This window comes from Arachis hypogaea, chromosome 3, assembly GCF_003086295.3.
Source record: "Arachis hypogaea cultivar Tifrunner chromosome 3, arahy.Tifrunner.gnm2.J5K5, whole genome shotgun sequence".
NCBI lineage: Eukaryota > Viridiplantae > Streptophyta > Magnoliopsida > Fabales > Fabaceae > Arachis > Arachis hypogaea.
The window spans coordinates 18,861,968-18,875,175 of record NC_092038.1 but is presented as its reverse complement, the minus strand read 5'-3'; the positions used below and the strand labels follow the sequence as shown (position 1 = coordinate 18,875,175).

At 35.2% G+C, this 13,208-nt stretch overlaps 1 long non-coding RNA gene across 1 annotated transcript; it reads right to left on the bottom strand.

The window, feature by feature from the left end:
- Positions 1-2,061: 2,061 nt before the first annotated feature.
- Positions 2,062-12,775, bottom strand: LOC140182534 (uncharacterized). Its single transcript, XR_011878296.1, has 2 exons — positions 12,408-12,775; positions 2,062-2,565 (listed from the first exon to the last, which is right to left on the bottom strand). It is a non-coding gene; the product is annotated as an uncharacterized lncRNA (long non-coding RNA).
- Between the last annotated feature and the right edge of the window lie 433 nt (positions 12,776-13,208).

Below are 13,208 nucleotides of genomic sequence, written 5' to 3'. Positions count from 1 at the left end.
ACGAAGAATTGCAAAATTAGAGATTTTATTCACTGACTTCAATTTTGTAATCAATTAATGATTGGACCTTTGCTAATTGTTGCAACTGTGATTATCAATTAATGATGAACAAATATTGGATATTACATAGACGGATAAAGTATGAGGAAAAATTGGGTATTAAGTAGATGGATATCCGAAAGAAAAATAATAAAGAAAAGACAAGATTAGAGTATCTAAATCAAAATAAAAACTTAAAAATTTAAGATAGAATTTTAAAGATAAGATAGATGAATAATAAGATAATAATTTATAAAAATGATAAGAAAAATGAGAACGGCGTAGTACATAATCCAATCGATTGGGTAACACAACCAATCGATTGAATTGGGCAAATCCATATTGCTTTAAAGACTTCAATCGATTGGGCAACACAACCAATCGATTGAATTGTGAGACCTCAAGTTGCTTTGAAGCCTTCAATTGATTGGGTAATATAAAAAATCGATTGAATTATAAAAAATCCACATTCCAGCCATCGTTCAATCGATTGGGTAATATGACCAATCGATTGATTTTTGCGAAAACCATACTGCTTTGCAATTTTCAATCAATTGTTTTGTGATAACCTGAAGTCTAATCGATTGAGTTATGGGAAACTTGAAATTCAATTGATTGTTTTGTTAATCCAATCGATTGATTTTCTAAGAAACACGATTTTACAACCCTCGACGGATGTAACGGATCAAAGATAATTTTTTCATAGATTGGGATTGCCAAAAGTTATTACGATCAATGGAAGATCTAATTCGTTATTATTTTTGTTTTTGATTGTTAATAAACATAATAGATGCCTGATAAAATAATAATTTATAAAATAAAAAATATTTTTTATAATTAAATAAAATATATGGGGTTAATTTGTAATTAAAATTAATAAGGACTATTTAGCAATTATTAAAAAACTTAAAAAACATGTTTTGCTATGGGACCATCTAATCCTTTGCCTACTATGAGACGTTTTCCTCTAGGTAAAGTTTAATAACCCTTTTTAATTTACATTTATAGTTTTATACTAGAGTTAAATGTCAGAGTGGTCCCTAAACTTGCACTCGAGACTCAAAGTCATCCCTAAACTTGAATTGGCTCCAATATTGTCCCTGAATTTAACAAAAGTGACTCACGGTCGTCCCTGAAGTATTTTCTGGAGAATATTCCTAAACGGCGTGATGACGTGTATGGAGAGGCGCCACATTGGATTGGTAACAGCTATCTAACGTGACTGTTATCGTTATTTCACTCAATTTAGTCCATGAAGTGGTTTATAACCCCAATTTCAATTTATTATTAGAAACCACTCTCTTTCTTCTTCTCTGCTCTCATTCTTCTTCTCTACCGTTGTTGAGTATAGTTTGAATGGGTCATGATGGGTGGAGGTAGCAACCATGTTAGTACCTCTAGTAACCGATGATCCGAGAGAAGCTATGGGAGGAAAACCACCAGAAGTAGTCACGAACGACTTTCAGATAGGTGTGGGTGTGGCAGCCGACTCGTCCTCAAATGGTCAGGAACAGAGGCGAATCTAGGGAGACTATTTTATAGTTGTCCTAATTACAATGTAAATGTTTCTTGTTAATGTATATAGCTAGTGTCGTTGCTCATTTAATTTGTAACATTTCTTCTCCATAGGCATGAAATGTGGTTGCAGAGTGTTAGCAAGAGGTGGTATGGTCTCTTTATGTGGACTGACAAAGTTCCGAATGAAGAAGTAAATGATAGAGATAATCTTGGATTTGAAATAGAGGAGTGGAGAATGAAATTTGCTTGGAAGATTGGAAGCTTGGAGTTTGAAGTTAGGGCTCAAAAACTAGCATTTTGTGTGTTGTTAGTTAATGTTCTGTTAGTAATTGTGATTGTTGTTTGTGTAGCATGGAAGTAGTGAAGGCCATTTGGATATTGTGTTACAAAAAAGTTGTGATTGTTGTACCCTATGAACAAATGAATAGAAATGATAACACAATTCTATTTGGTCATTATTGTTGCTAATTGTAATTTAGAAATGAAGGAATGTGAAGCTAAGGAACAATAATAAGATTTTAAACATTTGATGATAATATGCAACTTATGTTAATTGTTTCTAAATTTGTCTGTGTCAAACTATACACTATCAAAAAACAACATAAAGTATTTAACTCAAACAAAAAATATACAATCTGACACATGGAACTCAGAAACTATAGAGTTTAATGTTTAAAACCAAAATGTCTCAACAAAAAATAGCTAAATGTTCATTTATTGGATTTTCTTGGTGGTTTAAACCCCGGAGTTGGTACAAAACGTAGGGCGTTATGCAACCTCGAAACTGTAGCTGCAGATGCACCAACCATTAGATCGATACGAGCAGTTGTTGGTGGTGGAGTATTTGAAATTGGAACAGTGGGTGGTGGAGGAGCATTTGAAACATTTGTTGGAGGAGCACTGGTTGTTGGTGGAGGAATTAAAGCTGGTGCAGGTGTTGGAGGTTGTCTTCTTTTTTTGTGGGAGATTTTGGTGGCCTTGCCTGGGTTGCACAACAGCTGTTGTAACCTGTAGGACAATATTTAATGAGATGAATTAAATATATAAAGCAACAATAATAGAGAACAATGATTGAAAATCTATTGAGATTCTTCATTTTTATTTTCTGACACAATAGGTTGACTCATGCCAAGCTCAATCTTAGTAGCATTGCCTTCATTTTATACTTCAGTTGCAGCAGCTGGAGGTTGTTACTGAGTACCTGTATCAGCTTCACCAGATTCAACAGCAGCAGTAGCTGCAGCAGCTGCAACCATAGTAGCTAGAATCTCGATTTAACTCTTAAAATCTTCCGATATTACGATTTTAAATGAGTTTATCGATTTTACTGTACTAAGTCTGACGATTTTACGATTTAAATCTTGTTAAGATTTTACGTTTTACGTTTTTTATTTACTTTTTTGATTTCACATAAAATCTCGATTTTCTCTACCTTGGCTGCAACAGTCACAGCCTCATCATCAGCCTTCTTCTTGGCACAACTTTTCTTGTTGTGACCCTTACCACCACAATGACATTAAGAACCCTCTTTATATACCATCTTCATCTTGGTGATTTTCTGCTTCTTGCCTTCAAATGGGCCTTCATCAGCATCTTCTTAAACTTGGGTGCTTGTGGTCTATTGTAGATTGACTTCTCCCATAATTTTTGGCCAGGAATAGGGTTGATATGAAATGCATATGTGTCATTGTATGCACCCATTGTCAACCATTTATGACAAAAATTTTCAGGCTGCTTGCCTGCCCTAGCCAATGCAATCCACAATAAATTAAGAAACCACAATTACAATATCAGAATAAGTACAACAACCACAACTAAAGTATAACAGTAATCATAATTACTATAAGAACAGTAATCACAATAAAAATTAGTACCATTCAGTTGCCAAAATCCACATGTGCATAGTCTCTTTTCCAAATCCACTGCCATATTGGTTGGCCAACCATGGACCTCGAATTGTTCATAGTCTGCATCTCCGGACCACATTGGCACCCAATTCTTTGATTCATTCCTGATCTTTTCTAAGCGGCTACGTTGAACAGGTGGTAGTAAGCCAACATGGTTCATGAATTTCAGCTTGTTCCGAGCAATTGTACTCATGATATACATTCTAACTTCCTCGAGTAATGTGATAATTGCTCCTCACTTTTACATAAAGTCCGACACCTTACATTATCATTTTTCTTGAACCAAACTCTCCTACCTTCCTGTATGCAGTACTCCCTCACAGCCTCCTTAAAATTCAGCTTTGTGTTGAATTTCATCCCTACCTCTAGGAGGAGTTTTTCGAATCTTGTACCTTCTCTGAAAACAAGGAATGCTTCATCATTCTCAACTTCACCAAATTCATCTTTTGAGTTAGGAGGTGTCTTCATTTCTTCTGAATGCCAAGAATGTGCCCCATCTGAATTATCAAGATATTCATCAAGAGCATCATAAACACCAATATTAGGACTAGGGTCTGCCATTGGTCCGAAAAATAACTCATCATCTTCACCTGAATCATTCTCAGGCACTAAACCATAATCAGTTTGGAGTATCTGCTTTCTCAATTTACTAAGTTTAACTTTTTAAAGATGTTTCTTGTTAACCTCTTTCTTTTTATCTATTAGTATTGTATTGGTAACTCCTCATTAGTGGAACTTTCTTCAGCCCCGGACTTATAAGCACTATCCTCTGCACTTTCATAACCATCCGAAGATTCAGATTCTAATAACAGAACCGTCTCAACTTGCTTTCCCTTCCCTTTAATTGTATGTCTTGTCACATGACCTTTAACTAATGCCCTGGTTATATATCTCCTATTTAGTGTTGTTCTTGCATCAACTTTCTTTACAGTTTTTTTTCAAAGCAACACATTTCTTCTCTGTCCCATTCTTTGAGGAGCATTTGGATTGGAAAATCTTACTAGGTTTTGACTTAGGCACTGGTGTTGGAGTACATTTGAAAATTGGGATTGAATTGGTGGTTGGAGCTGGTACTTGAATATGGTTCATATCTTGGTTGGGTGGGACAGGGGTAGCAGCCACAGAAATTGGGTTCAGAATGGTAGAGGTTGGCTGCTGGGTGGGTTCAGTAGTTTTAGGTTGGTTGATACATTGGTTTGGAACTGGGTGTGGAGGAATGGCCCTGGAGCTTGGTCATGTTCTCAGTAAAACTGGATGGGTAAGGACTTCAACCACCACCTCCTTGCCCTTTTTGGATAATGGTTCTTCTAAATATGTTGGAATAGATACTCCATGCTCATAGTACACATGCACCTCTCTGTGGTTTCTTTCAGCATGGAAGCACATCTTCAGGAGCCCAGCATCAGAATTTAGTTCCTTTAGACCAGTTTCTAAGGGTTTGTTTGAAACCAGCCACCAACAGTGTTCCACTTTATCATACCCAAGCTCTTTGTAGTACTCCCTGATGAAAAACACAACTAGCCGATCTAGGTCAAGTTTTGGAATATCTGAAATGTGGTCCCTGATGTATGAGACGACACCGTCTTCACTCGTCAGAAAGGATCCCCATGGTGACACACAATAGTAATGAGAGCCATATAAAAATAACATATGATCATCAAAATTGCCATCAACTAGGAAGGTACAATAACCTTAATCCCTAACCCACCATGAACACACATAAATTACATACATAAACTACATAGATACAACTATTTTCAGCACATTACAACTATAGCTACCATCATCATGGACAAAAACAAACAATAAAAATGCAACAACAACATACGAAGAAAATTCTAAAAATTAAAAAGCATGTGTCAGCTCACGTCGCTAAAAATCCGAGTCTCAAATTTCTATTCAAATATTGCCTTATGCAATTCTAAGATTTCAATTTGACAATTTAAATTAAAAAAAGATACACTTTTATATTAAATTAAAATACACCAATTCTCCATAACTAAATATAAAACAATACTTTTGTCAATTACTAAAAAAATTAATCGCATAATAACCTAAGGGGTGAAAGTATATATTATTCTATTCTAATAGAAATATTAGTTGAACAAATATTATTTTAAGCAAGTTTCTAAAAGTTACTTTGTCAAAAATATTGTTTTTTTGAATAACACAAATTCAAATATTTTATAAAACCAAATTAAAAAATTTCTTAAAACGAAAACAAATTTTTTAGAAAAAAAAAACACAATTTTTTAAGAAAAATACATAATCTTTTAATAAAAATATAAAAAGTTTATGTGTATTTATTTTTTTTCCTCTTATTTTTCTTCTTCTTCCATTTAAGAAGAAAAAAGAAAAACAAAAAATGAAAAATATAACAATTTTTGAAAAAATACAATAATTTTTGGAAAACTACAAAAATTCTATATTCTTTTTCAATTCTTTTGTGTGTTTTATTTTTTTTATTCACCTTTTTTTCTTTTGCCTTTTTTTTTCTGTTTCTCTCTGTTAAGAAGAAAAATAAGAGAAGAGAGAAAAAAGAAAATAGGAAAAAACAATCATTACAGGAGAAAAGGAAAAAAGGAAAAACTCTTATTCTAAATTAAAATATGTTGGCATGAATGACACAAAAAATCATACAATATTGTTAGAGAATAATTAGAATCAATTTAGATCAATTAGTGTCATCTATATTTATATAGTATATTTGTATATTAATTGTAAGATTCTATGTTTTTATTGCTTTGATTCTTCTAGCACCTATATATACTCCTTGTACATTGTACTTTTCCACACAATTGAATAATATACAAAACACGTTCTTCAGACTACTCTCTTGTTTCTAATATGGTATCAAGAGCATATGTTTTTTCTATGGAAATTAGTCCATAACCCCTTTTGTTTTTCTCTTCCATTAGTGTTCTTTGTCTTTGATTTTCATTTATTTTCCAACGCTTTGGTTCGTCACCGCCCTTATCAACGTCTTCGTCTCGTCGTCACGAGTTCAACAAGTCTAAAATCGTCACCGAAAACCACCGGATGCACTGCCGCAAACCCCTACCACCACCAGTTTCTTCTCCTTTCTAGATTGATCTCACGCTGTCGAATTGGGTCCTCGATCAACGGCTCAGGTGCTACTATGTGTCATGCCTACACAAGTCCACGGTCAACCCGCAACTACATCTGATCTGACCCGTCAAACCCGTGCCTGAACCCGAACCGGGCTGTTGGTTGACCCGCGTGTCCGTGTTAGCACTGACGTGGTTCCTTCTTTCATTCAGACGCTGCCACGTGTCCTCCCTACGCTGACGCGACTGCTGATGTGGCAGACAGTGAGACCTTCTCTAAAATTTTTTGGTGAGCTCTTTCTAATTCTGCCCTCTATTTTTTCATTTTCTGCTCCGAATTTGCAGTTTTCTCTCATCTCTTTAATCTCTGTATCTACTATTATGGAAACATCAGATGCTTTTGTTGCCACTAACAAAAAAAGTAAATTCTGTCAAAACTGTAACCGTTTAGGACACCTCTTCTCAAACTGTCCTTCTATTTGATGTTGCAAATGCCAATAGAAAGGTCACATTAGCTACAATTGTCCACAGCTATTCTGCCGTTATTGCAAGCTCTCGAGATATTTGATTACTACCTGTCCTACTTGCCCACCACGTCCTGATTAACTCAAATATCATTCACATCCCAACTTCTCCAAGATTGTGTCTGCTTCTGCTATTGCTGCTACTAATAAATCTACCAACTCTCCTCCTCTTACCTTGTCTTCCATCTCTCTATCTGATATTGCGTCTCTTCTTCAGCATCTTCTCTCCCTTTCTGGTAATACTTCTGCTACTTTCTCGACTCCTCCAGGTAATTCTAAATGGTACTTTGATTTCAGTTACTTTCATCACATGTCTTTTTTGCGTCATCTTTTCTCGTTTTTGTCTCCCACTACAAATGCACCTTCTGTCAATACTGCTAATGGTTCCCTCTTGCACGTGACACACAAGGTTCTATTTCCCAGTCAACTCTTAATCTCCCTGATACTTATTATATTCCAAAATTGAACTTTAATCTTATTTCTATTGGTCAACTTGTTGGTCTCGGTTTTGATGTTACTTTTTCTATTTCTGGTTGTCGTGTACAGGATCGTCAGACGAGACAAATTATCGGGATTGGACGTAAGGTCGGAAGGTTGTTTGAACTCGAGAATCTTCATATTCCTCCTGTGTCAAATATCTGTGCTGCTTTTTCTCCATCTACTATTCACTTGTGGCATCACCGTCTTGCCCACAGCTCCTTAGAAAAAATGCATCCTCTTTTGTCTTAGGGTGTCTTGGTTCAGGATAATAGTGAGTCTTTTGATTACATTTCTTGTCAAACAGCCAAACAACCTGCTTTATCTTTTCACAATAATTCCTCTCTTACTTGCTCTCCTTTTGATCTTATCCATTCTGATGTTTGAGGCCTTGCTCCCACTGCTTTTATAAGAGGGGCTCAATACTTTTTCATTTTCATTGATGATTATTCACGCTTTACTTGGGTTTATTTGATGACTAATCGCCATGAATTACCTCAAATTTATATTAACTTTGCCACTATGATTAAAACTCAGTTTTCCAAGGTCATTGAAGTTTTACGACGCAATAGTACTATGGAATACCGTGCTTCCAAGCTTCTAACCTTTCTTGCAGAACATGGTACTTTGTCTGAGTTTTCTTGCCCCGGTACGTCTCAACAAAATGGACGAGCTGAATGCAAATACCGTCATATTCTTGACTCTGTTCGTGCAATGCTAATTTCTTCTTCGTGTCCTAAACATACTTGGGGTAAAGCTATTTTTACTGCTGTTCACATTATCAATCGGCTTTCTTCTTCTGTCCTTGGTAACATTACTTCCTTTGAGCGTCTTTATTATATCTCTCCAGATTACAATTCTCTTCAAATTTTTTATTGTGTCTGTTTTGTTCTTCTTCAGCCTCATGAACATAGTAAACTTGAACTTCAACTCGCATGTGTTGTTTCCTTGGTCATAGCACTGAACACAAAGGTTATCATTGTTGGGATCCTTTCTCTAAAAGTATTCGTATATCTAATCATGTTGTATTCTGGAAGCATCATATGTTTTCTAGTGATGCTCAGTCACCATTTTCACTAACCCCAATGTTGATCTTTTTTCTAGTGATGCTTTTACAGGTTCTATCTTGAGTCAACTTCTACAACCTCCTACTCTTCCACCTTTTCCATCTCCCAATGATTCTAGGCCAGACGATGATCCTGCTCCTACTGTCATGCCTCCTCCTTCTACTCGTTCTTCTAGGGTAAGAAATCCACTTTCTCATCTTCTTGATTATCATTGTTTGTCAATTATTCTTCATCAACATGAACTTAAGTCTTTTAGAGAAGTCTCCAAAAATTCAAATTGGCAACAAGCAAGGCAAGAAAAAATCCAAGCACTTGAAAAAGCACACATTTGGGACTTAGTTGATCCTCATTCTGATAAGGAAGTTGTGGTTAGTAGATGGGTATCAAGATCAAGAGTCGCTCTAATGATTCTATTGACCGTTACAAGGAATGATTGGTTGCTCAAGGTTGTACATAAGAGTATGGTATTGATTGTGAAGAGACTTTTGCTCATGTTGCTCGTCTCACATCTTTTCGAGCTCTCCTTGCCATTGTTACAATAAAAAATGGTCTCTCAATCAGATGAATGTGAAGAATGTATTTCTTAATGGAGATTTGAAAAAGAAAGTCTATATGAAACCACCTCTGGGATATCCTTGTCCTCCTAGCAATCTCCTTCGCAAGGCACTTTATGGCCTTAAGTAAGCTTCTCGTGAATGATTTGACAAGTTCAGCACTACCATATGCAATCTTGGTTTCACTTGCAACCCTCATAAGAATGCTCTCTTTATTTGTAAAAGCGAACGTGGAGTTGTTCTTCTACTTTTGTATGTTGATGACATGATCATTACTGGAGATGATGTTGATGGTATCTCTTATCTTAAGGCGTTCCTTCACCGTACTTTTGAGATGAAAGATCTTGATTCTCTCAGCTATTTCCTTGGTCTAGAAGTCATATCCACCGATGATAGCATCTATCTCTCTCAAGCTAAATATGATTCGGATCTTCTTGCTCGAACCGGAATTACAAATAGTCGCACTGAGTCTATTCTTCTTGAGCCTAATGTTTGATTTACTCCTACGAATATCATTGTTTTGGATAATCCTACTCTTTATCGAAAGTTAGTTGGAGGACTCATCTACTTAACTATCACCTGATCAAATATCGCCTATCCGGTTAATGTTCTTAGTCAGTTCTTGTCAGCTCCTCGTACTACTCACTATGCGGTAGTTCTTCGCATTCTTCGCTACATCAAAGGTGCCCTATTTCATGGCCTCTATTTTTTTACCCATTCATCTTGACCCCTTCAGGCGTACTTAGATGCTGATTGGGCTGGTGATCGCACTAATCGTCATTCCACTACTGGTTATTGTTTATTTCTTGGCGACTCTCTCATTTCCTGGTGAGCTAAGAAGCAAACATTCATTGCTCGATCAAGCACCAAAGAATACCGTGCTCTCGCTAACACCCCTGCTGAGGTTTTTTCTATTCGTTGGCTTCTTGAAGACTTAGGTGCTCTTCAATCGTCTCCAACTGATTTTTTTGTGACAACCGCTATGCTATTTAGATTGCCTATAATGGTGTGTTTCATGAACTCACCAAACACATTGAGATTAATTGTCACTTTGTTCGGCAACATATCCTTATTGAGGCTGTTCGTCTCATCGCTGTTGAAACACTAGATCAGACTGCTGATATCTTCACAAAGGCTCATCATCCGACTTGTTTCCAAACTGTTATCCAAACTCAAGATGGTATTCTTAGCTCCCACTTGAGTTTGAGGGGGGATGTTACATCACAATTAGAATCAATTTAGACCAATTAGTATCATTTATATTTATATAGCATATCTGTATATTAATTGTAGGATTCTATACTTTTATTACTTTGATTCTTCTAACACCTATATATACCTCTTGTACATTATACTTTTTCACAGAACCAAATAATATACAAAATACTTTCTTCAGACTACTTTCTTATTTCTAACAAATACAAGTAATATGTTTAAACTACTATTTTATATAGGAGTGCAAAAAGTAGTGTTAGAAAGGAGTGATTATCAACCATTTTTTATTTCTAGCATTTTCTTTTAGGACTATATTAGACACATTACTCTTTTAAGCAATGTAAAATGATACAAAAAATGAATTCTTTTTTAAAAACAAATAAAACAAATATCATGTTTTTACCCATATATATTTTTGGAAATAATTCTGTTAGAAAAATAATGGAGAATTTAAACAATGTAAACAATGGGCTACCGATTTAGTCTAATACATATAAAAAATAAAAAAACACTCCACAAATTATCTAAATAAAAAAATTCACTTAATTATTCCAAAAAAAAATACCATCCCAAAGCCTAATTTACCAAAGTATTTTACTCAAATACCCTCTTTTTTTCAACCCACTGTCATCCCACCTTCATCAATGATCATCCCACTTCACCGTTACTGCTTGGCTTGCCACACGCTGCTATCGGCGTCACTCACCCCTAGTGAAAATAACTATCCACCTAAAGATAAAAATAATTATCTGCATACCTAATAAATTGAACATCCAACATATTTTAATTATATATAACTAAATCCAATCCAATCAAAATAACCATCCGCATACTTGCTAAAATGACTATCCTAAATTAGTCATTGAAGTAGAAGAAGAAGGAGATGAATGAATATAAGAAACAATCATAATCAAGCTCCCGTCACTCCACGCCCACGCACCACCTCCGTCGTGGGACTTGCTATGCAGCCCGCAGCTGCAATTATGGTGGTAAGGCCGGTGCTCCACGCAGTGGTCTCCCATTCCAGACAAATGGAGGTGCCCTAGATGTGTTAGCCCACTCAATCAAAAATATTAGATGTGTCCTATTGTAGCTACTGATGATAATGTCACAAATTTAGGATCAAAGCAATTATTTGTGAAACAATACCTTGTTAAGTGGAAGGGACTCTAGTACTTGCACTGCACATGGGTTCCAGAAAAAGAGTTTGCGAAAGCTTTCAAGGCTTATCGCCTTATCCTCGTTTGCTACGGAGGGAGGCTGCGGCGGTGACGGTGTCGGCGGAGTGCAGCGGCGTGAGGCGAGGACCAGAGAACGATGACAATGAAGACGTATATTGGAGATTATGGTAAGATTAGGAATAATCGTATGTAATAATATCAATGCGTTTAAATATTAATTCTAATTTTTTAAATTTTAAAATTTGAAATTAAATAATTAATTAATGATTTAATTTTTTATTTTAATTTTATCTTTCTTTTTTTAATCCATTATTCACATTGTTTACCATTATTATTGTTCCTCATACTTTCTCTTTTGAAAAGATTTAAATTTTCACATTTCGTTTGTTATCTTAAGTACACAATAGACAAAGAATTTTACATGTATGTTTAGTTGTTTACTATGTAAATACAATAAATAACAAAAAATTAGATCAGAATATAACCGAGTTTTTACTTATTCTTCTCTTAAATAGATTAGAGTACATCGGGGTAATAATTAGTATTGTGAGCATCCTTCCATATGGACAATAAATACTAAGAAGCAATATGATGCTGCATCAGGAATCAGGATGCAAAAAGCTTATGACTTCTTCCATGGACCAATTGAAACATACCCTCCTTTGATGAGAAGAAATCAATCTTGCGTGCAACCTGGGAACAACAAATTCCACATAAATTGAAAATATTTTGTGGAAGTTGTTACGTGGTGGTATCCCGGTACACCAAAAGTTTCATGAGAGAATTTCTTACATCACAAGTGAGTTGTTTGAATGGATATTAGAAAGAACTAGAAGTGGTTCTCAGCAGATGCATACCTTGGCCCTTTGTTATTGTTGGATGCTACCATATTTGGAAGGCTAGAAACGTGAAGGTAATTGAAGATTTGAACCAATAACTACATGAAATAGTTGCTGCCTCATTGAAACTACTTTAAGAGCGTAATCCTTTTTCTTAAGTTCATTGTTGATGTAATCACTAGTTTCCGTGTTTTGGGCAATCTCCACTTGCTTCTTGTATTCCATTCGACAATTGTAATTCTCGTTATGAACAGGAGCTCAACTTCAAGCCACCACTCAATTTGATATTGAATTATGTGAATACTTGGATTTTCATTAGGAATATTTTGAAGTGCATGCTATGGTGGGGAGAAAAAATAGTGAAGAGAATAAAAACTCTCTTTGATAAATAGTTAGATAACTATCAAGTAGAATATATCATTTTTTATTAATTTTTTAATTTTTTTAATATAAATTATACACTCATCTTTATTATGTGGTCCGCATACAAAGGTTTCTTTATAATAAAATTGGAGATAAGTAAATTGTTTAAAATGTTTGAAGATCAAAATTATCAGAATATAATTTTTTAATATTGCAGATATATTTGTAATATTTATATTAATATAAAAACTGCGAAAGAGTATGGTGATTTTAGGAATGAACGTAGTTTACATTGTAATGCGTGTGTCTAGAAACCGCTACATCCTGTATCGATTTCTGAAGGATTCTAAACATGAAGAAACCGCAAGAGGTTCTAGTAATTTCTTGAAAAATGTGTCGTTGCACAAACTGCGGATGGGTGTTGCAGTTTACATGTGCCTATAAATCCGCTTCAGC